We start from the raw sequence: 26570 nt of genomic DNA, 5'->3' as shown, positions 1-26570 counted from the left end.
TATGACTTTTACCAACAAAAAGTGTCTTAGAAAATGTAAATCAATATATTGTTTTCTGTAAGTGAGTAAACAAGATGATTTTCACATAATTTAGACAGAAAAATTCTAAGCTACAAACTACAGTTCTCAAAAATCCCGGGAACCAATGTTCTCTATGTGTTATTTTGCCTTTTTCAAGTGTTTTAACATTTTTAGTTTTTCACTAACCACGCATAATATTTTTTTTCTCAAAAACACAATCATGTACATACATGCATTTTACATATTATTATAGACCAGTTTGTGCTGATTACAGTGAGATTAGACTTTACCCATTCAGATATTGATAAGAAACTGAAAAAAGAACAAATGTCAGGGCATGACAAAACTTCTCCAGGCCCCAAAAATACCCTTAGACTCCAGAGGGTTAAGCAGACCACCTTCTGCCCTGTTGTGTGTCACATTGCTGCCTGACCTACTTGCAACCTAGCAAGCCGAGATTGTAAGCTAGCCCTGGAAGTGGGTAAAACAGCAGTCCCACTGAGGAGAAATCAGGCTGCCATGTCTCATCCTATGTAATGGGGTTTTTCAGTGCTGGGCCTGGGGACCAACAGCACTGCACAATTGGGAAGTCTGTCTTATTCTACTCACTCTGTGAGCACTCTTTCCTAAAGGGCTGACCATCAGAATCAGGTTTGCCGAACAAGGGAGATGCACTGATCCCCGGGAGCAGAAAGGAACATCGCTCTAGTACAGAGTCAGCAGAAGAGATGGACCGTAGTGATAGCAAGCTGAGGCCTACAAAAAGAAGACTGACCTACGCCCAAACAGGGACTTGAATTAAGCAGAACACCTTCTGCCATGTTGTGTGTAACACTGCTGCCTGACCTACTTGCAACCTAGCAAGCCGAGATTGTAAGCTAGCCCTGGAAGCGGCTAAAACAGCGGTCCCACTGAGGAGAAATCAGGCTGCCATGTCTCATCCTATGTAATGGGGTTTTTCAGTACTGGCCTTGGGGACCGACAGCACTGCACAAATGGGAGGTCTGTCTTATTCTACTCACTCCGTGAGCACTCTTTCCTAAAGGGCTGACCATCAGAAACATGTGTGCCAATCAAGGGAGATGCACTGATCCCCGGGAGAAGGAAGGAAAATCGCTCTAATACAGAGTCAGCAGAACAGATGGACCCGTAGTGATAGCAAGCTGAGGCCTCCAAAAAGTAGACTGACCTTCGCCCAAACAGGGACTTGAATTAAGCAGACCACCTTCTGCCCTGTTGTGTGTCACATTGCTGCCTGACCTACTTGCAACCTAGCAAGCCGAGATTGTAAGCTAGCCCTGGAAGTGGGTAAAACAGCAGTCCCACTGAGGAGAAATCAGGCTGCCATGTCTCATCCTATGTAATGGGGTTTTTCAGTGCTGGGCCTGGGGACCGACAGCACTGCACAATTCGGAGGTCTGTCTTATTCTACTCACTCTGTGAGCGCGCTTTCCTAACGAGCTGACCATCAGATTCAGGTGTGCCAAACAAGGGAGGTGCACTGATACCCTGGAGCAGGAAGGAACACCGCTCCAGTACAGATTCAGAAGAAGAGATGGACCGTAGTGATAGCAAGGTGACTCCGCCAAAAGCAGACAGACCTTCACCCTAACAGGGACTTGAACCCTGGACCCTAAAATTAAAAGTCTGATGCTCTACCGACTGAGCTATCCAGGCTCTTGTGGAGCACTGGCTTCTCACCTTTTATAAAGCAGCAGTTTTACAACAAGCTGCCCAGAAGAGACGCAGGTGTCACAAGGATGAAAGCTAGAAATAGTTATGGCACAGAGAGCGAAGGACCATAGATGGCACAATTACAGTCACAGAAAGCTAAAGCAATACTGCAAATCCTTCCGGAAATGGGAAGAGTTCGAACCTGCGCAGGGAGACCCCAATGGATTTCAAGTCCATCGCCTTAACCTCTCGGCCACGACTACGCCTAATGTTAGAAAGCAAGCCCCCTTGTCTGATGGCGCCCTGCACAGGCCAAGCTTCAGAAACAAAATCACGCAAAAAGATGAGGTGGTAAAAAAATTTACAACCTTCCCGTATACTCAACGGCAAAGGGTTGCCGCGACCCGGATTCGAAAGGGGTTGCTGCAGCCACAACGCAGAGTACTAACCACTATACGATCACGGCGTGCCACTGGCTCACCCAAGACAATCCCTGGAGCCCGGATAGAAGAAGCAGCAGCGGCGTGTTTGTCCATCGAAGAGGGACTGGACATTTCGCAAATAAGTGCGAGGACCGTGAAAAATGCATGGATGCCTTGCCTCATGGCCTTCAGCAAACAGTGTAGTCGGCAGGATTCGAATCTGCGCGGGGAGACCCCAATGGATTTTGTAATCCATCGCCTTAACCACTCGGCCACGACTACGGCAGTAGACCAGTTTCTGCTCAGTTTGTGTCCAACACTGCTGCCTGACCTACTTGCAACCAAACCAGCTCAGTCAGCAAGCAGAGATTGCAAGCTAGCCCTGCAAGCGGGTAAAACAGCGGTCCCACTGAGGAGAAATCAGCCTGCCATGTCTCATCCTATGTAATGGGGTTTTTCAGTACTGACCCCGGGGACCGACAGCACTGCACAATTGGGAAGTCTGTCTTATTCTACTCACTCTGTGAGCACACTTTCCTAAAGGGCTGACCATCAGAATCATGTGTACCGATCAAGGGAGATGTACTGACCCCCTGGAGAAGGAAGGAACATCGCTCTAATACAGAGTCAGCAGAAGAGATGGACCCGTAGTGATAGCAAGCTGAGGCCTCCAAAAAGTAGACTGACCTTTGCCCAAACAGGGACTTGAATTAAGCAGACCACCTTCTGCCCTGTTGTGTGTCACATTGCTGCCTGACCTACTTGCAACCTAGCAAGCCGAGATTGTAAGCTAGCCCTGGAAGTGGGTAAAACAGCAGTCCCACTGAGGAGAAATCAGGCTGCCATGTCTCATCCTATGTAATGGGGTTTTTCAGTGCTGGGCCTGGGGACCGACAGCACTGCACAATTCGGAGGTCTGTCTTATTCTACTCACTCTGTGAGCGCGCTTTCCTAACGAACTGACCATCAGAATCAGGTGTGCCAAACAAGGGAGGTGCACTGATACCCTGGAGCAGGAAGGAACACCGCTCCAGTACAGATTCAGAAGAAGAGATGGACCGTAGTGATAGCAAGGTGACTCCGCCAAAAGCAGACAGACCTTCGCCTGAACAGGGACTTGAACCCTGGACCCTCAGATTAAAAGTGTGATGCTCTACCAACTGAGCTATCCGGGCTCTTGTGGAGCACTGTCTTCTCACCTTTTATAAAGCAGCAGTTTTACAACAAGCTGCCTAGAAGAGACCCAGGTGTCACGAGGATGAAAGCTAGAAGCAGTTATGGCACAGAGAGCGAAGGACCATAGATGGCACAATTACCGTCACAGAAAGCTAAAGCAATACTGCAAATCCTTCCGGAAATGGGAAGAGTTCGAACCTGCGCAGGGAGACCCCAATGGATTTCAAGTCCATCGCCTTAACCTCTCGGCCACGACTACGCCTAATGTTAGAAAGCAAGCCCCCTTGTCTGATGGCGCCCTGCACAGGCCAAGCTTCAGAAACAAAATCACGCAAAAATATGAGGTGGTAAAAAATGTACAACCTTCCCGTATACTCAATGGCAAAGGGTTGCCGCAACCCGGATTCGAAAGGGGTTGCTGCAGCCACAACGCAGAGTACTAACCACTATACGATCACGGCGTGCCACTGGCTCACCCAAGACAATCCCTGGAGCCCGGATAGAAGAAGCAGCAGCGGCGTGTTTGTCCATCGAAGAGGGACTGGACATTTCGCAAATAAGTGCGAGGACCGTGAAAAATGCATGGATGCCTTGCCTCATGGCCTTCAGCAAACAGTGAAGTCGGCAGGATTCGAATCTGCGCGGGGAGACCCCAATGGATTTCTAATCCATCGCCTTAACCACTCGGCCACGACTACGGCAGTAGACCAATTTCTGCTCAGTTTGTGTCCAACACTGCTGCCTGACCTACTTGCAACCAAACCAGCTCAGTCAGCAAGCAGAGATTGCAAGCTAGCCCTGCAAGCGGGTAAAACAGCGGTCCCACTGAGGAGAAATCAGCCTGCCATGTCTCATCCTATGTAATGGGGTTTTTCAGTACTGACCCCGGGGACCGACAGCACTGCACAATTGGGAAGTCTGTCTTATTCTACTCACTCTGTGAGCACTCTTTCCTAAAGGGCTGACCATCAGAATCATGTGTGCCGATCAAGGGAGATGCACTGATCCCCGGGAGAAGGAAGGAAAATCGCTCTAATACAGAGTCAGCAGAACAGATGGACCCGTAGTGATAGCAAGCTGAGGGCTCCAAAAAGTAGACTGACCTTCGCCCAAACAGGGACTTGAATTAAGCAGACCACCTTCGGCCCTGTTGTGTGTCACATTGCTGCCTGACCTACTTGCAACCTAGCAAGCCGAGATTGTAAGCTAGCCCTGGAAGCGGGTAAAACAGCAGTCCCACTGAGGAGAAATCAGGCTGCCATGTCTCATCCTATATAATGGGGTTTTTCAGTGCTGGGCCTGGGGACCGACAGCACTGCACAATTCGGAGGTCTGTCTTATTCTACTCACTCTGTGAGCGCGCTTTCCTAACGAGCTGACCATCAGATTCAGGTGTGCCAAACAAGGGAGGTGCACTGATACCCTGGAGCAGGAAGGAACACCGCTCCAGTACAGATTCAGAAGAAGAGATGGACCGTAGTGATAGCAAGGTGACTCCGCCAAAAGCAGACAGACCTTCACCCTAACAGGGACTTGAACCCTGGACCCTCAAATTAAAAGTCTGATGCTCTACCGACTGAGCTATCCAGGCTCTTGTGGAGCACTGGCTTCTCACCTTTTATAAAGCAGCAGTTTTACAACAAGCTGCCCAGAAGAGACGCAGGTGTCACAAGGATGAAAGCTAGAAATAGTTATGGCACAGAGAGCGAAGGACCATAGATGGCACAATTACAGTCACAGAAAGCTAAAGCAATACTGCAAATCCTTCCGGAAATGGGAAGAGTTCGAACCTGCGCAGGGAGACCCCAATGGATTTCAAGTCCATCGTCCATCGTCTTAACCTCTGGGCCACGACTACGCCTAATGTTAGAAAGCAAGCCCCCTTGTCTGATGGCGCCCTGCACAGGCCAATCTTCAGAAACAAAATCACGCAGAACGATGAGGTGGTAAAAAATGTTCAACCTTCCCGTATACTCAACAGCAGAGGGTTGCCATGACCCAGATTCGAACCGGGGTTGCTGCGGCCACAACGCAGAGTACTAACCACTATACGATCACGGCGTGCCACTGGCTCACCCAAGACAACCCCTGGAGCCCGGATAGAAGAAGCAGCAGTGGCGTGTTTGTCCAGCGAAGAGGGACTGGACATTTTGCAAATAAGTGCGAGGACCGTGAAAAATGCATGGATGCTTTGCCTCATGGCCTTCAGCAAACAGCGTAGTCAGCAGGATTCGAACCTGCGCGGGGAGACCCCAATGGATTTCAAGTCTATCACCTTAACCACTCAGCCACGACTACGGGAGTAGACCAATTACTGCTCAGTTTGTGTCCAACACTGTTGCCTGACCTACTTGCAACCAACCCAGCTCAGTCAGCAAGCGGAGATTGCAAGCTAGCCCTGCAAGCGGGTAAAACACAGTCCCACTGAGGAGAAATCAGGCTGCCATGTCTCATCCTATGTAATGAGGTTTTTCAGTACTGGCCCTTGGGACCGACAGCACTGCACAATTGGGAAGTCTGTCTTATTCTACTCACTCTGTGAGCACTCTTTCCTAAAGGGCTGACCATCAGAATCAGGTTTGCCGAACAAGGGAGATGCACTGATCCCCGGGAGCAGAAAGGAACATCGCTCTAGTACAGAGTCAGCAGAAGAGATGGACCGTAGTGATAGCAAGCTGAGGCCTACAAAAAGACGACTGACCTACGCCCAAACAGGGACTTGAATTAAGCAGACCACCTTCTGCCATGTTGTGTGTAACACTGCTGCCTGACCTACTTGCAACCTAGCAAGCCGAGATTGTAAGCTACCCCTGGAAGCGGCTAAAACAGCAGTCCCACTGAGGAGAAATCAGGCTGCCATGTCTCATCCTATGTAATGGGGTTTTTCAGTACTGGCCCTGGGAACCAACAGCACTGCACAAATGGGAGGTCTGTCTTATTCTACTCACTCCGTGAGCACTCTTTCCTAAAGGGCTGACCATCAGAATCATGTGTGCCGAACAAGGGACATGTACTGACCCCCTGGAGAAGGAAGGAACATCGCTCTAATACTGAGTCCAGAAGAGATGGACCCGTAGTGATAGCAAGCTGAGGCCTCCAAAAAGTAGACTGACCTTCGCCCAAACAGGGACTTGAATTAAGCAGACCACCTTCTGCCCTGTTGTGTGTCACATTGCTGCCTGACCTACTTGCAACCTAGCAAGCCGAGATTGTAAGCTAGCCCTGGAAGCGGGTAAAACAGCAGTCCCACTGAGGAGAAATCAGGCTGCCATGTCTCATCCTATATAATGGGGTTTTTCAGTGCTGGGCCTGGGGACCGACAGCACTGAACAATTCGGAGGTCTGTCTTATTCTACTCACTCTGTGAGCGCGCTTTCCTAACGAGCTGACCATCAGAATCAGGTGTGCCAAACAAGGGAGGTGCACTGATACCCTGGATCAGGAAGGAACACCGCTCCAGTACAGATTCAGAAGAAGAGATGGACCGTAGTGATAACAAGGTGACTACGCCAAAAGCAGACAGACCTTCACCCTAACAGGGACTTGAACCCTGGACCCTCAAATTAAAAGTCTGATTCTCTACCGACTGAGCTATCCAGGCTCTTGTGGAGCACTGGCTTCTCACCTTTTATAAAGCAGCAGTTTTACAACAAGCTGCCCAGAAGAGATGCAGGTGTCACAAGGATGAAAGCTAGAAGCAGTTATGGCACAGAGAGCGAAGGACCATAGAAGGCACAATTACCGTCACAGAAAGCTAAAGCAATACTGCAAATCCCTCCCGTAGTCGGCAGAGTTCGAACCTGCGCAGGGAGACCCCAATGGATTTCAAGTCAATCGCCTTAACCTTTTATTTATTTATTTTTTTTTTTTATTGAAGAAATTAATCAATTCAAACATACATATCAATTATTCACATACAAAAGTACATAAGATTCTTTCTTTGACATAAAAAATTCCTAAAATCTTGAATTGACAGACATCTTACTTACAATTTAAAGAAAGAAGTCATTAAATAGTTTAATCTTTTAAAAATGAAAATTCAATTCCCAGCTCTTTGAAGACCATTAATACCTCCTGAGTAAAAATATTATAAAAAACATCAATCGTTTCCTCCAATTCAAAATAATAAAACAGACATCCAACATATTTTTCAACTTTTCTCCTAAACACATTCCATACATCAATTAAAGCATTGTCCTTTTTCACCACCACTCTTCTTTCCCATATCGCACTTTTCATCAGCATCACAAGTAAATTAATCAGCTTCTCATGTTTATATTTCTCATTAATGCCCAACATTAACACCTTTTCCCACTCAAAGTTTCCATTTCCCTCTCCTCTCAAAATTAAAATCATTCTTTTACATCTCTCATTAAAATCTTTCAGCTTATCACAATATAAAAACAAGTGTAAAAACCCTTCATCTGCATCTTGGCATACTTTACATATTGCACTTTCCTCCATCCCAATTTTGCTTAAAATCACATCTGTAAACACTGCTTTGTTCCTGATAAAATATTCCATATTCTCCAGTTTAGTCTGTACAATTTTCCCATTTATATTCCCCCATATTTTCTCTTCCGGTACATCATTGAACATCCGTAGCCAGTATTCATTTACAACAGGTTTCTTGAAAACCACATCTCTAAAAAAACAATAAAACATTTTCACAGTACATTCTTTAAAAGCACACAATTTTCCCCCCATATTTGCATACACATCTATTCCTTGATTTTCTTCTTCCATATTTTCAATTCTCTTTATCCATTCTTTAGGTATAGCATTCTTAATTAAATCATATTTGTTTGTAATCTCTTGTCTGCTATAATCCTCCTTTGCCTCCTCCATCACATCCACAATGTATTGCACTGGTAAAAACCCCTCTTTGAATTCATATAAAACATCTCTGACTTTCATTATTCCAACATCCCACCATTTCTTAAAAAAAACCTGCTTCCCTTGATTTAAAATGCAGTTGTTTAAGAATAAAGGCTGATTTAAAATGTTCTCTCTACCTTGTGGCTTAAAATGCACATTATCTAAACATTTTCCCCATGCTCTCATCAGTTCTTTATAAAATTCTGGCAGCCCCTCCGTCATCCAATTTGTTGTTTTCATCCATAAAATGTTGTCCCCCAGATTAAAATGACTACACTTGTTTAAAAAATGCCCCATTGTTCTTTTCCATGCTGCTTTATTTTCTTCGTCTAGATATTTGCTTATGATTTTCACCCTTAAACTGTTCTTTCTTTGCTCCACGTCCATTAGCCCTAGCCCCCCCTTCCCCACTGCTCCTATTAAAGTGTTATATGCAATTCTCGGTGGCTTTCCTTCCCATAAAAAATCTAAAAAACATTTTTTCAGCCTTTTTTCTGTCCACAACAGCATTGAAGCCACATATAAAATATGCCATAACTTAGAAACCATTAAAACATTCAAAATTAAAACCCTCCCCTCCAAAGTTAAGGACATTAATCTCCAAAAATTCAACCTTCTCTCGATCCCTCCTAACATCTCCTCCCACATAATTCCTTCTGCTTTGGTTTCATCCCTCCCCATTAAAACACCTAAAATCTTTATTTCATTCATTTCCTTAAAATTAAAGTGCGCCGTTAAAACCTCACTTCCCCCGAATCTCATGTATACTGTTTTATCCTCGTTCACTTTAGCCCCTGATCCCCTGCAAAATGTTTGTACTATTTTCATTGCTTCCCTTACACTCAACAGATCTTGCAGCAATAGCGTAGTATCATCAGCGTATTGAAATATTTTATTCTCTCCTCCCTCTATGCCTATTCCTTTTATTCTCCCTTCCTGTTCTACCATTAACCCAGAGTTCGAACCTGCGCAGGGAGACCCCAATGGATTTCAAGTCCATCGCCTTAACCTTTCGGCCACGGCTACGCCTAATGTTAGGTAGTACACATAATGGGTTCGTGGAAAAAAAACCCATTCATTTAAATTGCCATATACCGCATAATGGTTCGAAGGGATTGTACTGTCAATTTGGATCCATTTTCTTCTTTAGAAAACTGGCCAACGGGACGAGTCGGCTTACCCCCCTTTTCCGTAGGGAATCCGCAGTAAACCAAGTATTGACACCTCTAGGGGGTGATGTTGACCACCGGGAGAGCCCCCCCACCACCACCCCCACCTCCCACGAACCCTATAAAGGTCCTTTTGCCATCGTTCTGCTGGCCGTTGGGGGTATTCGCTCCCAGGACCCTATTATTTGGCCTTTCTCCTATTAAACGAATGGCCGGGGCAGTTCTAGGGTGGGCTTCGCATCCCAGCGGGCCGCGTTTTGTCCACCCGCCATATGGGCCCGCTTAGCGGACCCCCGTGACCACGCTCCCTATAAAGGTCCTTTTGCCATCGTTCTGCTGGCCATTGGGGGTATTCGCTCCCAGGACCCTATTATTTGGCCTTTCTCCCATTAAACGAATGGCCGGGGCTGTTCTAGGGTGGGCTTCGCATCCCAGCGAGCTGCGTTTTGTCCACCCGCCATATGGGTCCGCTGTGCAGACCCCCGTGACCACGAACCCATTATTTGTCCATTTAACCATTATCATCGCGGATCGGACCCTCCAGCCGCGAGGACCCCCGACCCGGACCCCCGGTCCCACGGAACCACTATTTGTCCACTTTTCCACTATTTTTACGGAACGTTCCCAAAAGGGTCCCAGAGGTGGGGGGTGGGCGTCCCCGCCCCGCGGGCGCTCACCGGCGCCCCCTCTGGCCATTTCGGGGTCGCCGACGCAAGTCGCTCCGATCGGTCCGCGGTCTCGGTGAGGTCACTGGGGGGGCCCCACGGACCCCGCTGTGAAATTTGGGACCCCTGGGACGTTTCTAAAAAAATCCCACCTGCCATTTATTCCCATGCTTTCGGCCTAGCGGATTCGTGGACACAACTCCCAAGGGTCCGATCGGGCCGAATTTTGGATATGTGTCTCGAGGGCATCCCCTCGACCGGGCACAGAAGTCTGGTGGCCCTACGACCTTCTTTAGGGGTCAAACGGTCACAGAAGGGACCCCACGTCCACAAAAGCGGTACGCGTTTTGATGGGAGGTGGGACGTCCACAGTTCGGAGACGATAGGTTGTAGGGCCCCCAGATTTGAGATTCTGGCTTCTCAGGGGCCCCTCAACAAGGGCCCCGAAACACGTAGTCGTAGGACCCATGGAAAAAAAGGGCATCGCGCTAGGTCCTCAAGCTTTTGAGAGCACGTTCTAGGGGCCCTCACGAGCAACCGATCCAAATTTCGGGCCCCTAGGACGTTTCTAAAAAATCCCTCCTGCCATTTACTTGAATGTGTTCGGCCTAGCGGTTTCGTGGACACGGCTCGCCGGGGTCCGATCGGGCCGAATTTTGGATATGTGTCTCATGGGGGCCACCTCGACCGGGCATAGAAGTCTGGTGACCCCTACGACCTTATTTAGGGATCAAAGGGTCAAAAAAGGGAGCGCTTGTCCACCAAACCGGTACGCGTTTACATTGGAGATGGGACATCCGCCCTTCGGAGACGATGGGTCGTAGGGCCCCGAGATTCGAGATTCTCGCATCTCAGAGGCCCCTCTCCCATGTCCCCAAAGCACGAAGCTGTAGGACCTTGAAAAAATAATTCCCATCCGACACCCTGAAATCTCTCAAAAGGCTCTGATCATGTAAGAGTCAGAGAGGGCTGAGGGAGAGATTTTGTGCAGGAAGCTCCGAATTATCCCCTCGCCTTAGGGCCCCGCTCTTTCGGCAGCTCAATCGGGGCGGCCCCTGGACCCACCGATCCGAATTTCGGGCCCCTGGGTCTTTTCTAAAAAAGTCCCACCTGCCACATACTTGAATGGGTTCGGCCTAGCGGATTCGTGGACACAACTCGCGAGGGCCCCAGGGCCCCGCGCTTTCGGAAGCTCACTCGGGGCGGCCCCTTGACCCACCGATCCGAATTTTGGGCCCCTGGGTCTTTTCTGAAAAAGTCCCACCTGCCAATTACTTGAATGTGTTCGGCCTAGCGGTTTCGTGGACACGGCTCGCCGGGGTCTGATCGGGCCGAATTTGGTATGATTGCCTCATGGGGACCCCCTTGACCGGGCAGAGAAGTTTGGTGGCCCTACGACCTTCCTTAGGGGTCAAAAGGTCAAAAACGGAAGGGCTTGTCCACCAAACCGGTACATGTTTACATTGGAGGTGGGATATCCGCCCTTCGGAGACGATAGGTCGTAGGGCCCCCAGATTCGAGATTCGAGCATCTCAGGGGCCCCTCTCCCATGTCCCCGAAGCACGAAGCTGTAGGACCTTGAAAAAAAATGCCCGCCCGGCACCCTCAAATCTCTCAAAATGCTCTCATCATGTAAGAGTCAGAGAGGGCTGAGGGAGAGATTTTGTGCAGGAGGCTCCGAATTTTTCCCTCGCCTTAGGGTCCCGCGCTTTCGTCAGCTCACTCGCGGCGGCCCCTGGACCCACCGATCCGAATTTCGGGCCTCTGGGATGTTTCTAAAAAAGTCCCACCTGCCATATATTTGAATGGGGTTCAAATAAATTGCGGGTGGACATGCACCACATGTGGTTTTCTATGCATAATTCTACAGTATTATGGGACAAAACTTACAAAAATGGGTTCCTCGGAGCTTGCAGAGTACAGCAGATGAGACTTCAACCACGAAATCGCTAAAATTGATCCGTCAACGGAACCATTAGGAAGGGCGTGCTGAATAAATGGCAAATGGGAGTTTTTTTTTTAAAAAAATGTCCATTTACAATTTATTCAGCGGGACCTCCGTAGTGCTCTGGTGGACATAAATTTTTATGCATATTTTACATTATTATTGGATAAAACTTACAAGAATTGATTCCTCTGGGTGTCCTGAGTACAGTAAAGGTCTTTTCATTAACAATAACACACATTTGAAATAAATAAAGTTAAATACAGTTGCTATTTAATGAAAAGTGAGATACGCACCACATGTGGTGCACATGTGTGCCAAAATTCAACGCTCATTTTTATGCAAATTCTACAGTATTATGGGTTAAAACTTACAAAAATTGATTCCTCTGAGTGCCCTGAGTACAGTACAACTGTTTTCTCTCGGCCTCATAAAAAAACTTTTCTTCCGACTTCCACCCCCCTTGAGCTGCCTTCTCTAGCCGGGGAGGGTGCACCCTGGCCGGCATGGATGAGTAGGTGCGAGGGGGGTGGATGGTACTATTTTTTTGCTAATATCTCCGCGAAGCGGTGGACCCCGGGGCTGAAATTCAGGGGATCCCTAGAGGGTCGAGGGGCCTACCGTATGCGACCACCCTCTAGTTCCTGGGTGGTCCGGTTCCTGAGTTATCCCGGTTCAAATCCCACATTTTGGCGGTTATCATAATGGCGGTTATCAAGCCTCTTATTAAGAAACCAAAACTAGATCCTAGTGTACTGGCAAATTATAGGCCTATTTCAAATCTTCCATTTATGTCTAAAATTTTAGAAAAAGTTGTGTCTGCTCAATTGAGCACCTTCCTGCATAAAAATGATCTGTATGAAGAATTTCAGTCAGGTTTTAGGCCCCACCATAGCACAGAAACTGCACTTGTTAAAATTACAAATGACCTGCTTCTTGCGTCAGATCAAGGCTGCATCTCATTTCTAGTCTTACTTGATCTTAGTGCTGCGTTCGACACCATAGATCATGACATACTCATAGATCGATTACAAAACTATACAGGTATTCAAGGGCAGGCTCTAAGATGGTTTAGATCCTACCTGTCCGATCGCTACCATTTTGTTTACTTAAATGGGGTGTCATCTCATTTATCATCAGTAAAATATGGAGTGCCACAAGGATCCGTCCTAGGTCCCCTTCTATTTTCAATATACATGTTGCCCCTTGGTAATATTATTAGAAAATATGGAATTAGCTTCCACTGTTATGCTGATGATACTCAGCTATATATTTCAACGAGACCAGATGAAACTTCCCAATTATCTAAGCTAACAGAGTGTGTTAAAAATGTAAAAGATTGGATGACAAATAATTTTCTCCAATTAAATTCGGATAAGACAGAGATATTAATTATTGGACCAAAAAACACCACACAGAATCTTGTAGATTACAATCTGCAACTAGACGGATGTACTGTTACTTCCTCTACAGTCAGAAATCTGGGTGTTATATTGGACAGCAATTTGTCTTTTGAAAATCATATTTCCAATGTTACAAAAACCGCATTCTTCCATCTTAGAAACATTGCCAAGCTACGAAACATGTTATCTGTTTCTGATGCAGAAAAGCTAGTTCATGCTTTCATGACCTCTAGACTGGACTATTGTAATGGACTTCTAGGTGGTTGTCCTGCTTCGTCAATAAACAAGCTACAGGTCGTCCAAAATGCAGCAGCTAGAGTCCTTACCAGGTCAAGAAAATATGATCATATTACCCCTATTTTACAGTCTCTGCACTGGCTACCTATTAAGTTCCGTATCAGTTACAAATTATCATTACTTACCCATAAGGCCCTAAATGGTTTAGCTCCTGCGTACCTAACTAGCCTTCTACCACGGTACAACCCATCACGCACCCTAAGGTCACAAAACGCTGGACTTTTGGTAGTTCCTAGGATAGCAAAGTCCACTAAAGGAGGTAGAGCTTTTTCACATTTGGCTCCCAAACTCTGGAATAGCCTTCCTGATAATGTTCGGGGTTCAGACACACTCTCTCTGTTTAAATCTAGATTAAAAACGCATCTCTTTCGCCAAGCATTCGAATAATGTATCTCTTAAATTGTGAGTGTAGTTGCATCTGCATTTTTATTCTTTAGCTTGGGTTAAACTAATTTTACTTTGTTGGATCAGCAGCTATGCTAATGATGTCTCTATTTTGTTTCTATGTTTTGCCACGGGATTTACATCCCGTGGTAACTAGGATTTACACAAGCTCCAGTCTGGATCCAGAACACCTGAGAAGAGATGATGCTGACCCTCAGAGGACCCCAGATGATGCTAACCTTGAATCAACAAACAGAACTAACAAATATTGCTACATGTGTAACTGCATCCTATAAATTACTATTAATTAATAATATTGATAGTTCATCATCTAGCTGACTACGTCTTGTATTATGATTATTATTATTTTTATTTTTCTAAAATCCTGTCAAACGTGCACAAACTACTAGCTACTACTAAATATTGTAGAAACATAATTTTCTGTAAAGTTGCTTTGTAACGATTTGTATTGTAAAAAGCGCTATACAAATAAACTTGAATTGAATTGAATTGAATTGAACATTTTGGGGGGCCGTAACTTTGACCCCCGGGGTCATAGGGACATGGGGCAGGTGTCATCGGATAGAGGGCCACCTGGTCTGACCTTGACCCGAGTTTGGTGCAGTTTGGCCCCGTTTTGCGGAGTTACAGCTTGGCAAAGTCTGTGACATTTTGGTTAACCAAAATCCAACATTTTTTATATGCATATTTCTACAGTATAATGGGATAAAACTTACAAAAATGGATTCCTCTGAGTGCCCTGGGTACAGTACAAGTGTTTTCTCTAGGCCTCATAAAAAAATTTTTCTTCCGACTTCCACCCCCTTCGAGCTGCCTTCTCTAGCCGGGGAGGGTGCACCCTGGCCGGTATGGATGAGTAGGTGCGAGGGGGGTGGATGGTACTATTTTTTTGCTAATATCTCCGCGATGCGTTGGACCCCGCGGCTGAAATTCGGGGGATCCCAAGAGGGTCGTGGACACGACGTGGACACGACTCCCAAGGGTCCGATCGGGCCGAATTTTGGATATGTGTCTCGAGGGCATCCCCTCGACCGGGCACAGAAGTCTGGTGGCCCTACGACCTTCTTTAGGGGTCAAACGGTCACAGAAGGGACCCCACGTCCACAAAAGCGGTACGCGTTTTGATGGGAGGTGGGACGTCCACAGTTCGGAGACGATAGGTTGTAGGGCCCCCAGATTTGAGATTCTGGCTTCTCAGGGGCCCCTCAACAAGGGCCCCGAAACACGTAGTCGTAGGACCCATGGAAAAAAAGGGCATCGCGCTAGGTCCTCAAGCTTTTGAGAGCACGTTCTAGGGGCCCTCACGAGCAACCGATCCAAATGTCGGGCCCCTAGGACGTTTCTAAAAAATCCCTCCTGCCATTTACTTGAATGTGTTCGGCCTAGCGGTTTCGTGGACACGGCTCGCCGGGGTCCGATCGGGCCGAATTTTGGATATGTGTCTCATGGGGGCCACCTCGACCGGGCATAGAAGTCTGGTGACCCCTACGACCTTATTTAGGGATCAAAGGGTCAAAAAAGGGAGCGCTTGTCCACCAAACCGGTACGCGTTTACATTGGAGATGGGACATCCGCCCTTCGGAGACGATGGGTCGTAGGGCCCCGAGATTCGAGATTCTCGCATCTCAGAGGCCCCTCTCCCATGTCCCCAAAGCACGAAGCTGTAGGACCTTGAAAAAATAATTCCCATCCGACACCCTGAAATCTCTCAAAAGGCTCTGATCATGTAAGAGTCAGAGAGGGCTGAGGGAGAGATTTTGTGCAGGAAGCTCCGAATTATCCCCTCGCCTTAGGGCCCCGCTCTTTCGGCAGCTCAATCGGGGCGGCCCCTGGACCCACCGATCCGAATTTCGGGCCCCTGGGTCTTTTCTAAAAAAGTCCCACCTGCCACATACTTGAATGGGTTCGGCCTAGCGGATTCGTGGACACAACTCGCGAGGGCCCCAGGGCCCCGCGCTTTCGGAAGCTCACTCGGGGCGGCCCCTTGACCCACCGATCCGAATTTTGGGCCCCTGGGTCTTTTCTGAAAAAGTCCCACCTGCCAATTACTTGAATGTGTTCGGCCTAGCGGTTTCATGGACACGGCTCGCCGGGGTCTGATCGGGCCGAATTTGGTATGATTGCCTCATGGGGACCCCCTTGACCGGGCAGAGAAGTTTGGTGGCCCTACGACCTTCCTTAGGGGTCAAAAGGTCAAAAACGGAAGGGCTTGTCCACCAAACCGGTACATGTTTACATTGGAGGTGGGATATCCGCCCTTCGGAGACGATAGGTCGTAGGGCCCCCAGATTCGAGATTCGAGCATCTCAGGGGCCCCTCTCCCATGTCCCCGAAGCACGAAGCTGTAGGACCTTGAAAAAAAATGCCCGCCCGGCACCCTCAAATCTCTCAAAATGCTCTCATCATGTAAGAGTCAGAGAGGGCTGAGGGAGAGATTTTGTGCAGGAGGCTCCGAATTTTTCCCTCACCTTAGGGTCCCGCGCTTTCGTCAGCTCACTCGCGGCGGCCCCTGGACCCACCGATCCGAATTTCGGGCCTCTGGGATGTTTCTAAAAAAGTCCCACCTGCCATATATTTGAATGGGGTTCAAATAAATTGCGGGTGGACATGCACCACATGTGGTTTTCTATGCATAATTCTACAGTATTATGGGACAAAACTTACAAAAATGGGTTCCTCGGAGCTTGCAGAGTACAGCAGATGAGACTTCAACCACGAAATCGCTAAAATTGATCCGTCAACGGAACCATTAGGAAGGGCGTGCTGAATAAATGGCAAATGGGAGTTTTTTTTTTTTAAAAATGTCCATTTACAATTTATTCAGCGGGACCTCCGTAGTGCTCTGGTGGACATAAATTTTTATGCATATTTTACATTATTATTGGATAAAACTTACAAGAATTGATTCCTCTGGGTGTCCTGAGTACAGTAAAGGTCTTTTCATTAACAATAACACACATTTGAAATAAATAAAGTTAAATACAGTTGCTATTTAATGAAAAGTGAGATACGCACCACATGTGGTGCACATGTGTGCCAAAATTCAACGCTCATTTTTATGCAAATTCTACAGTATTATGGGTTAAAACTTACAAAAATTGATTCCTCTGAGTGCCCTGAGTACAGTACAACTGTTTTCTCTCGGCCTCATAAAAAAACTTTTCTTCCGACTTCCACCCCCCTTGAGCTGCCTTCTCTAGCCGGGGAGGGTGCACCCTGGCCGGCATGGATGAGTAGGTGCGAGGGGGGTGGATGGTACTATTTTTTTGCTAATATCTCCGCGAAGCGGTGGACCCCGGGGCTGAAATTCAGGGGATCCCTAGAGGGTCGAGGGGCCTACCGTATGCGACCACCCTCTAGTTCCTGGGTGGTCCGGTTCCTGAGTTATCCCGGTTCAAATCCCACATTTTGGCGGTTATCATAATGGCGGTTATCAAGCCTCTTATTAAGAAACCAAAACTAGATCCTAGTGTACTGGCAAATTATAGGCCTATTTCAAATCTTCCATTTATGTCTAAAATTTTAGAAAAAGTTGTGTCTGCTCAATTGAGCACCTTCCTGCATAAAAATGATCTGTATGAAGAATTTCAGTCAGGTTTTAGGCCCCACCATAGCACAGAAACTGCACTTGTTAAAATTACAAATGACCTGCTTCTTGCGTCAGATCAAGGCTGCATCTCATTTCTAGTCTTACTTGATCTTAGTGCTGCGTTCGACACCATAGATCATGACATACTCATAGATCGATTACAAAACTATACAGGTATTCAAGGGCAGGCTCTAAGATGGTTTAGATCCTACCTGTCCGATCGCTACCATTTTGTTTACTTAAATGGGGTGTCATCTCATTTATCATCAGTAAAATATGGAGTGCCACAAGGATCCGTCCTAGGTCCCCTTCTATTTTCAATATACATGTTGCCCCTTGGTAATATTATTAGAAAATATGGAATTAGCTTCCACTGTTATGCTGATGATACTCAGCTATATATTTCAACGAGACCAGATGAAACTTCCCAATTATCTAAGCTAACAGAGTGTGTTAAAAATGTAAAAGATTGGATGACAAATAATTTTCTCCAATTAAATTCGGATAAGACAGAGATATTAATTATTGGACCAAAAAACACCACACAGAATCTTGTAGATTACAATCTGCAACTAGACGGATGTACTGTTACTTCCTCTACAGTCAGAAATCTGGGTGTTATATTGGACAGCAATTTGTCTTTTGAAAATCATATTTCCAATGTTACAAAAACCGCATTCTTCCATCTTAGAAACATTGCCAAGCTACGAAACATGTTATCTGTTTCTGATGCAGAAAAGCTAGTTCATGCTTTCATGACCTCTAGACTGGACTATTGTAATGGACTTCTAGGTGGTTGTCCTGCTTCGTCAATAAACAAGCTACAGGTCGTCCAAAATGCAGCAGCTAGAGTCCTTACCAGGTCAAGAAAATATGATCATATTACCCCTATTTTACAGTCTCTGCACTGGCTACCTATTAAGTTCCGTATCAGTTACAAATTATCATTACTTACCCATAAGGCCCTAAATGGTTTAGCTCCTGCGTACCTAACTAGCCTTCTACCACGGTACAACCCATCACGCACCCTAAGGTCACAAAACGCTGGACTTTTGGTAGTTCCTAGGATAGCAAAGTCCACTAAAGGAGGTAGAGCTTTTTCACATTTGGCTCCCAAACTCTGGAATAGCCTTCCTGATAATGTTCGGGGTTCAGACACACTCTCTCTGTTTAAATCTAGATTAAAAACGCATCTCTTTCGCCAAGCATTCGAATAATGTATCTCTTAAATTGTGAGTGTAGTTGCATCTGCATTTTTATTCTTTAGCTTGGGTTAAACTAATTTTACTTTGTTGGATCAGCAGCTATGCTAATGATGTCTCTATTTTGTTTCTATGTTTTGCCACGGGATTTACATCCCGTGGTAACTAGGATTTACACAAGCTCCAGTCTGGATCCAGAACACCTGAGAAGAGATGATGCTGACCCTCAGAGGACCCCAGATGATGCTAACCTTGAATCAACAAACAGAACTAACAAATATTGCTACATGTGTAACTGCATCCTATAAATTACTATTAATTAATAATATTGATAGTTCATCATCTAGCTGACTACGTCTTGTATTATGATTATTATTATTTTTATTTTTCTAAAATCCTGTCAAACGTGCACAAACTACTAGCTACTACTAAATATTGTAGAAACATAATTTTCTGTAAAGTTGCTTTGTAACGATTTGTATTGTAAAAAGCGCTATACAAATAAACTTGAATTGAATTGAATTGAATTGAACATTTTGGGGGGCCGTAACTTTGACCCCCGGGGTCATAGGGACATGGGGCAGGTGTCATCGGATAGAGGGCCACCTGGTCTGACCTTGACCCGAGTTTGGTGCAGTTTGGCCCCGTTTTGCGGAGTTACAGCTTGGCAAAGTCTGTGACATTTTGGTTAACCAAAATCCAACATTTTTTATATGCATATTTCTACAGTATAATGGGATAAAACTTACAAAAATGGATTCCTCTGAGTGCCCTGGGTACAGTACAAGTGTTTTCTCTAGGCCTCATAAAAAAATTTTTCTTCCGACTTCCACCCCCTTCGAGCTGCCTTCTCTAGCCGGGGAGGGTGCACCCTGGCCGGTATGGATGAGTAGGTGCGAGGGGGGTGGATGGTACTATTTTTTTGCTAATATCTCCGCGATGCGTTGGACCCCGCGGCTGAAATTCGGGGGATCCCAAGAGGGTCGTGGACACGACGTGGACACGACTCCCAAGGGTCCGATCGGGCCGAATTTTGGATATGTGTCTCGAGGGCATCCCCTCGACCGGGCACAGAAGTCTGGTGGCCCTACGACCTTCTTTAGGGGTCAAACGGTCACAGAAGGGACCCCACGTCCACAAAAGCGGTACGCGTTTTGATGGGAGGTGGGACGTCCACAGTTCGGAGACGATAGGTTGTAGGGCCCCCAGATTTGAGATTCTGGCTTCTCAGGGGCCCCTCAACAAGGGCCCCGAAACACGTAGTCGTAGGACCCATGGAAAAAAAGGGCATCGCGCTAGGTCCTCAAGCTTTTGAGAGCACGTTCTAGGGGCCCTCACGAGCAACCGATCCAAATGTCGGGCCCCTAGGACGTTTCTAAAAAATCCCTCCTGCCATTTACTTGAATGTGTTCGGCCTAGCGGTTTCGTGGACACGGCTCGCCGGGGTCCGATCGGGCCGAATTTTGGATATGTGTCTCATGGGGGCCACCTCGACCGGGCATAGAAGTCTGGTGACCCCTACGACCTTATTTAGGGATCAAAGGGTCAAAAAAGGGAGCGCTTGTCCACCAAACCGGTACGCGTTTACATTGGAGATGGGACATCCGCCCTTCGGAGACGATGGGTCGTAGGGCCCCGAGATTCGAGATTCTCGCATCTCAGAGGCCCCTCTCCCATGTCCCCAAAGCACGAAGCTGTAGGACCTTGAAAAAATAATTCCCATCCGACACCCTGAAATCTCTCAAAAGGCTCTGATCATGTAAGAGTCAGAGAGGGCTGAGGGAGAGATTTTGTGCAGGAAGCTCCGAATTATCCCCTCGCCTTAGGGCCCCGCTCTTTCGGCAGCTCAATCGGGGCGGCCCCTGGACCCACCGATCCGAATTTCGGGCCCCTGGGTCTTTTCTAAAAAAGTCCCACCTGCCACATACTTGAATGGGTTCGGCCTAGCGGATTCGTGGACACAACTCGCGAGGGCCCCAGGGCCCCGCGCTTTCGGAAGCTCACTCGGGGCGGCCCCTTGACCCACCGATCCGAATTTTGGGCCCCTGGGTCTTTTCTGAAAAAGTCCCACCTGCCAATTACTTGAATGTGTTCGGCCTAGCGGTTTCATGGACACGGCTCGCCGGGGTCTGATCGGGCCGAATTTGGTATGATTGCCTCATGGGGACCCCCTTGACCGGGCAGAGAAGTTTGGTGGCCCTACGACCTTCCTTAGGGGTCAAAAGGTCAAAAACGGAAGGGCTTGTCCACCAAACCGGTACATGTTTACATTGGAGGTGGGATATCCGCCCTTCGGAGACGATAGGTCGTAGGGCCCCCAGATTCGAGATTCGAGCATCTCAGGGGCCCCTCTCCCATGTCCCCGAAGCACGAAGCTGTAGGACCTTGAAAAAAAATGCCCGCCCGGCACCCTCAAATCTCTCAAAATGCTCTCATCATGTAAGAGTCAGAGAGGGCTGAGGGAGAGATTTTGTGCAGGAGGCTCCGAATTTTTCCCTCACCTTAGGGTCCCGCGCTTTCGTCAGCTCACTCGCGGCGGCCCCTGGACCCACCGATCCGAATTTCGGGCCTCTGGGATGTTTCTAAAAAAGTCCCACCTGCCATATATTTGAATGGGGTTCAAATAAATTGCGGGTGGACATGCACCACATGTGGTTTTCTATGCATAATTCTACAGTATTATGGGACAAAACTTACAAAAATGGGTTCCTCGGAGCTTGCAGAGTACAGCAGATGAGACTTCAACCACGAAATCGCTAAAATTGATCCGTCAACGGAACCATTAGGAAGGGCGTGCTGAATAAATGGCAAATGGGAGTTTTTTTTTTTTAAAAATGTCCATTTACAATTTATTCAGCGGGACCTCCGTAGTGCTCTGGTGGACATAAATTTTTATGCATATTTTACATTATTATTGGATAAAACTTACAAGAATTGATTCCTCTGGGTGTCCTGAGTACAGTAAAGGTCTTTTCATTAACAATAACACACATTTGAAATAAATAAAGTTAAATACAGTTGCTATTTAATGAAAAGTGAGATACGCACCACATGTGGTGCACATGTGTGCCAAAATTCAACGCTCATTTTTATGCAAATTCTACAGTATTATGGGTTAAAACTTACAAAAATTGATTCCTCTGAGTGCCCTGAGTACAGTACAACTGTTTTCTCTCGGCCTCATAAAAAAACTTTTCTTCCGACTTCCACCCCCCTTGAGCTGCCTTCTCTAGCCGGGGAGGGTGCACCCTGGCCGGCATGGATGAGTAGGTGCGAGGGGGGTGGATGGTACTATTTTTTTGCTAATATCTCCGCGAAGCGGTGGACCCCGGGGCTGAAATTCAGGGGATCCCTAGAGGGTCGAGGGGCCTACCGTATGCGACCACCCTCTAGTTCCTGGGTGGTCCGGTTCCTGAGTTATCCCGGTTCAAATCCCACATTTTGGCGGTTATCATAATGGCGGTTATCAAGCCTCTTATTAAGAAACCAAAACTAGATCCTAGTGTACTGGCAAATTATAGGCCTATTTCAAATCTTCCATTTATGTCTAAAATTTTAGAAAAAGTTGTGTCTGCTCAATTGAGCACCTTCCTGCATAAAAATGATCTGTATGAAGAATTTCAGTCAGGTTTTAGGCCCCACCATAGCACAGAAACTGCACTTGTTAAAATTACAAATGACCTGCTTCTTGCGTCAGATCAAGGCTGCATCTCATTTCTAGTCTTACTTGATCTTAGTGCTGCGTTCGACACCATAGATCATGACATACTCATAGATCGATTACAAAACTATACAGGTATTCAAGGGCAGGCTCTAAGATGGTTTAGATCCTACCTGTCCGATCGCTACCATTTTGTTTACTTAAATGGGGTGTCATCTCATTTATCATCAGTAAAATATGGAGTGCCACAAGGATCCGTCCTAGGTCCCCTTCTATTTTCAATATACATGTTGCCCCTTGGTAATATTATTAGAAAATATGGAATTAGCTTCCACTGTTATGCTGATGATACTCAGCTATATATTTCAACGAGACCAGATGAAACTTCCCAATTATCTAAGCTAACAGAGTGTGTTAAAAATGTAAAAGATTGGATGACAAATAATTTTCTCCAATTAAATTCGGATAAGACAGAGATATTAATTATTGGACCAAAAAACACCACACAGAATCTTGTAGATTACAATCTGCAACTAGACGGATGTACTGTTACTTCCTCTACAGTCAGAAATCTGGGTGTTATATTGGACAGCAATTTGTCTTTTGAAAATCATATTTCCAATGTTACAAAAACCGCATTCTTCCATCTTAGAAACATTGCCAAGCTACGAAACATGTTATCTGTTTCTGATGCAGAAAAGCTAGTTCATGCTTTCATGACCTCTAGACTGGACTATTGTAATGGACTTCTAGGTGGTTGTCCTGCTTCGTCAATAAACAAGCTACAGGTCGTCCAAAATGCAGCAGCTAGAGTCCTTACCAGGTCAAGAAAATATGATCATATTACCCCTATTTTACAGTCTCTGCACTGGCTACCTATTAAGTTCCGTATCAGTTACAAATTATCATTACTTACCCATAAGGCCCTAAATGGTTTAGCTCCTGCGTACCTAACTAGCCTTCTACCACGGTACAACCCATCACGCACCCTAAGGTCACAAAACGCTGGACTTTTGGTAGTTCCTAGGATAGCAAAGTCCACTAAAGGAGGTAGAGCTTTTTCACATTTGGCTCCCAAACTCTGGAATAGCCTTCCTGATAATGTTCGGGGTTCAGACACACTCTCTCTGTTTAAATCTAGATTAAAAACGCATCTCTTTCGCCAAGCATTCGAATAATGTATCTCTTAAATTGTGAGTGTAGTTGCATCTGCATTTTTATTCTTTAGCTTGGGTTAAACTAATTTTACTTTGTTGGATCAGCAGCTATGCTAATGATGTCTCTATTTTGTTTCTATGTTTTGCCACGGGATTTACATCCCGTGGTAACTAGGATTTACACAAGCTCCAGTCTGGATCCAGAACACCTGAGAAGAGATGATGCTGACCCTCAGAGGACCCCAGATGATGCTAACCTTGAATCAACAAACAGAACTAACAAATATTGCTACATGTGTAACTGCATCCTATAAATTACTATTAATTAATAATATTGATAGTTCATCATCTAGCTGACTACGTCTTGTATTATGATTATTATTATTTTTATTTTTCTAAAATCCTGTCAAACGTGCACAAACTACTAGCTACTACTAAATATTGTAGAAACATAATTTTCTGTAAAGTTGCTTTGTAACGATTTGTATTGTAAAAAGCGCTATACAAATAAACTTGAATTGAATTGAATTGAATTGAACATTTTGGGGGGCCGTAACTTTGACCCCCGGGGTCATAGGGACATGGGGCAGGTGTCATCGGATAGAGGGCCACCTGGTCTGACCTTGACCCGAGTTTGGTGCAGTTTGGCCCCGTTTTGCGGAGTTACAGCTTGGCAAAGTCTGTGACATTTTGGTTAACCAAAATCCAACATTTTTTATATGCATATTTCTACAGTATAATGGGATAAAACTTACAAAAATGGATTCCTCTGAGTGCCCTGGGTACAGTACAAGTGTTTTCTCTAGGCCTCATAAAAAAATTTTTCTTCCGACTTCCACCCCCTTCGAGCTGCCTTCTCTAGCCGGGGAGGGTGCACCCTGGCCGGTATGGATGAGTAGGTGCGAGGGGGGTGGATGGTACTATTTTTTTGCTAATATCTCCGCGATGCGTTGGACCCCGCGGCTGAAATTCGGGGGATCCCAAGAGGGTCGTGGACACGACGTGGACACGACTTCCAAGGGTCCGATCGGGCCGAATTTTGGATATGTGTCTCGAGGGGATCCCCTCGACCGGGCACTGAAGTCTGGTGGCCCTACCACCTTCTTTAGGGGTCAAACGGTCACAGAAGGGACCCCACGTCCACAAAAGCGTTACGCGTTTTGATGGGAGGTGGGACGTCCACAGTTCGGAGACGATAGGCCGGAGGGCCCCCAGATTTTAGATTCTGGCATCTCAGGGGCCCCTCACCCAGGGCCCCGAAGCACATAGTCGTAGGACTAAAGGGAAAAAAGTGCATCGCACTAGGGCCCCCCGCTTTTGACTGCACGATCCAGGGGCCCCAAAGAGCCACCGTTCCGAATTTCGGGCCCCTGGGACTTTTCTAAAAAAATCCCACCTGCCATTTATTTGAATGTGTTCAGCATAGCGGGTTCGTGGACACTGATTGCAAGGGCTCTTGGGCCCCGGGCCTTCATAAGCTTACTGGGGGAAGCCCCAGGAGCCACCGTTCCAAGTTTTGGGCCCCAGGGATGTCTCAGAAAAAAATGTCCGAACGAGGCTCTTTTCTAACGCGAATGGTCAAATGGACAAATATTGGGTCCGTGGGACCCGGAGGTGGGGTCCGCAAATGTTCCGCATGTGATCTGTGGTCATTCCGTGAACATAATGGTCAAATGGACAAATAGTGGGTTCGTGGGAACCAGGGTGGGGGTCCACAAGTGGTCCGCAGATGATCCGCAGTCATTGTGTGAACATAATGGTCAAATGGACAAATATTGGGTTCGTGGGACCCAGGGTGGGGGTCCGCAAGTGGTCCGCAGATGATCCGCAGTCATTGTGTGAACATAATGGTCAAATGGACAAATAGTGGGTTCGTGGGACCCAGGGTGGGGGTCCGCAAGTGGTCCGCAGATGATCCGCAGTCATTGTGTGAATATAATGGTCAAATGGACAAATAGTGGGTTTGTGGGACCCAGGGTGGGGGTCCGCAAGTGGTCCGCAGATGATCCGCAGTCATTGTGTAAATATAATGGTCAAATGGACAAATACTAGGTTCGTGGGACCAAGGGTGGGGGTCCGCAAGGGGTCCGCAGATGATCCGCAGTCATTGTGTGAATATAATGGTCAAATGGACAAATAATGGGTTCGTGGGACCCGGGTTGGGGGTCCGACGGGGGTCCGCACCGGTTCTGTGGTCATTCTGTAACTTTAAAGGTCAAATGGACAAATATTGGTTTCGTGGGCAAAAACATCGTCCATCCACCATTCGGGTAAATGCCACTGTTTTAAACCTGAGGTGTACTGCTCCGTGCGCCACCCTGTGGAGAAGTGCTGAATGGCATTTAGGGGCCTCAAATTTGGGTAAGCTTCCGCGAGGCCCCTCGGGGGTCCAGATCCTCCCGCGCCGGTCAGGGGTCTCCCGTGGGCCAGCGCAGTCGGCAGACATCGACACCGCGTCCTGCAAAAATTTTTTGGGGTCAGCGCGCAGGTCCCCTTAACCCACGTACACGAGCCCTCAAACTTATACCTGAATGGACGCTCCAAAAAAAAAAAGGGCTGACCATAAGAATCAGGTGTGCCGAACAAGCCAACCAATTTCTGCTCAGTTTGTGTCCAACACTGCTGCCCTACTTGCAACCAACCCAGCTCAGTCAGCAAGCGGAGATTGCAAGCTAGCCCTGCAAGCGGGTAAAACAGCGATCCCACTGGGGACTGACAGCACTGCACAATTGGGAAGTCTGTCTTATTCTTCTCACTCTTTGAGCACTCTTTCCTAAAGGGCTGACCATCAGAATCAGGTGTGCCGATTAAGGGAGGTGCACTGATACCCTGGAGCAGGAAGGAACACCGCTCCAGTACAGATTCAGAAGAAGAGATGGACCGTAGTGACAGCAGGGTGACTCAGC

General features: G+C 46.8%; 2 non-coding genes across 2 annotated transcripts; both read right to left on the bottom strand.

The window, feature by feature from the left end:
* Nucleotides 1-2316: 2316 nt before the first annotated feature.
* trnac-aca (transfer RNA cysteine (anticodon ACA)) lies at nucleotides 2317-2399 on the bottom strand. Its single transcript has one exon. It is a non-coding gene; the product is annotated as a tRNA-Cys (tRNA).
* A 3110-nt stretch (nucleotides 2400-5509) lies between these two features.
* Nucleotides 5510-5591, bottom strand: trnas-uga (transfer RNA serine (anticodon UGA)). The gene has a single exon. It is a non-coding gene; the product is annotated as a tRNA-Ser (tRNA).
* Nucleotides 5592-26570: the final 20979 nt, after the last annotated feature.

This window comes from Carassius carassius, chromosome 18 (genome assembly GCF_963082965.1).
Source record: "Carassius carassius chromosome 18, fCarCar2.1, whole genome shotgun sequence".
Taxonomy (NCBI): domain Eukaryota; kingdom Metazoa; phylum Chordata; class Actinopteri; order Cypriniformes; family Cyprinidae; genus Carassius; species Carassius carassius.
Note: the sequence above shows the minus strand (reverse complement) of the source record. Positions and strands in the feature narration are given on the sequence as shown.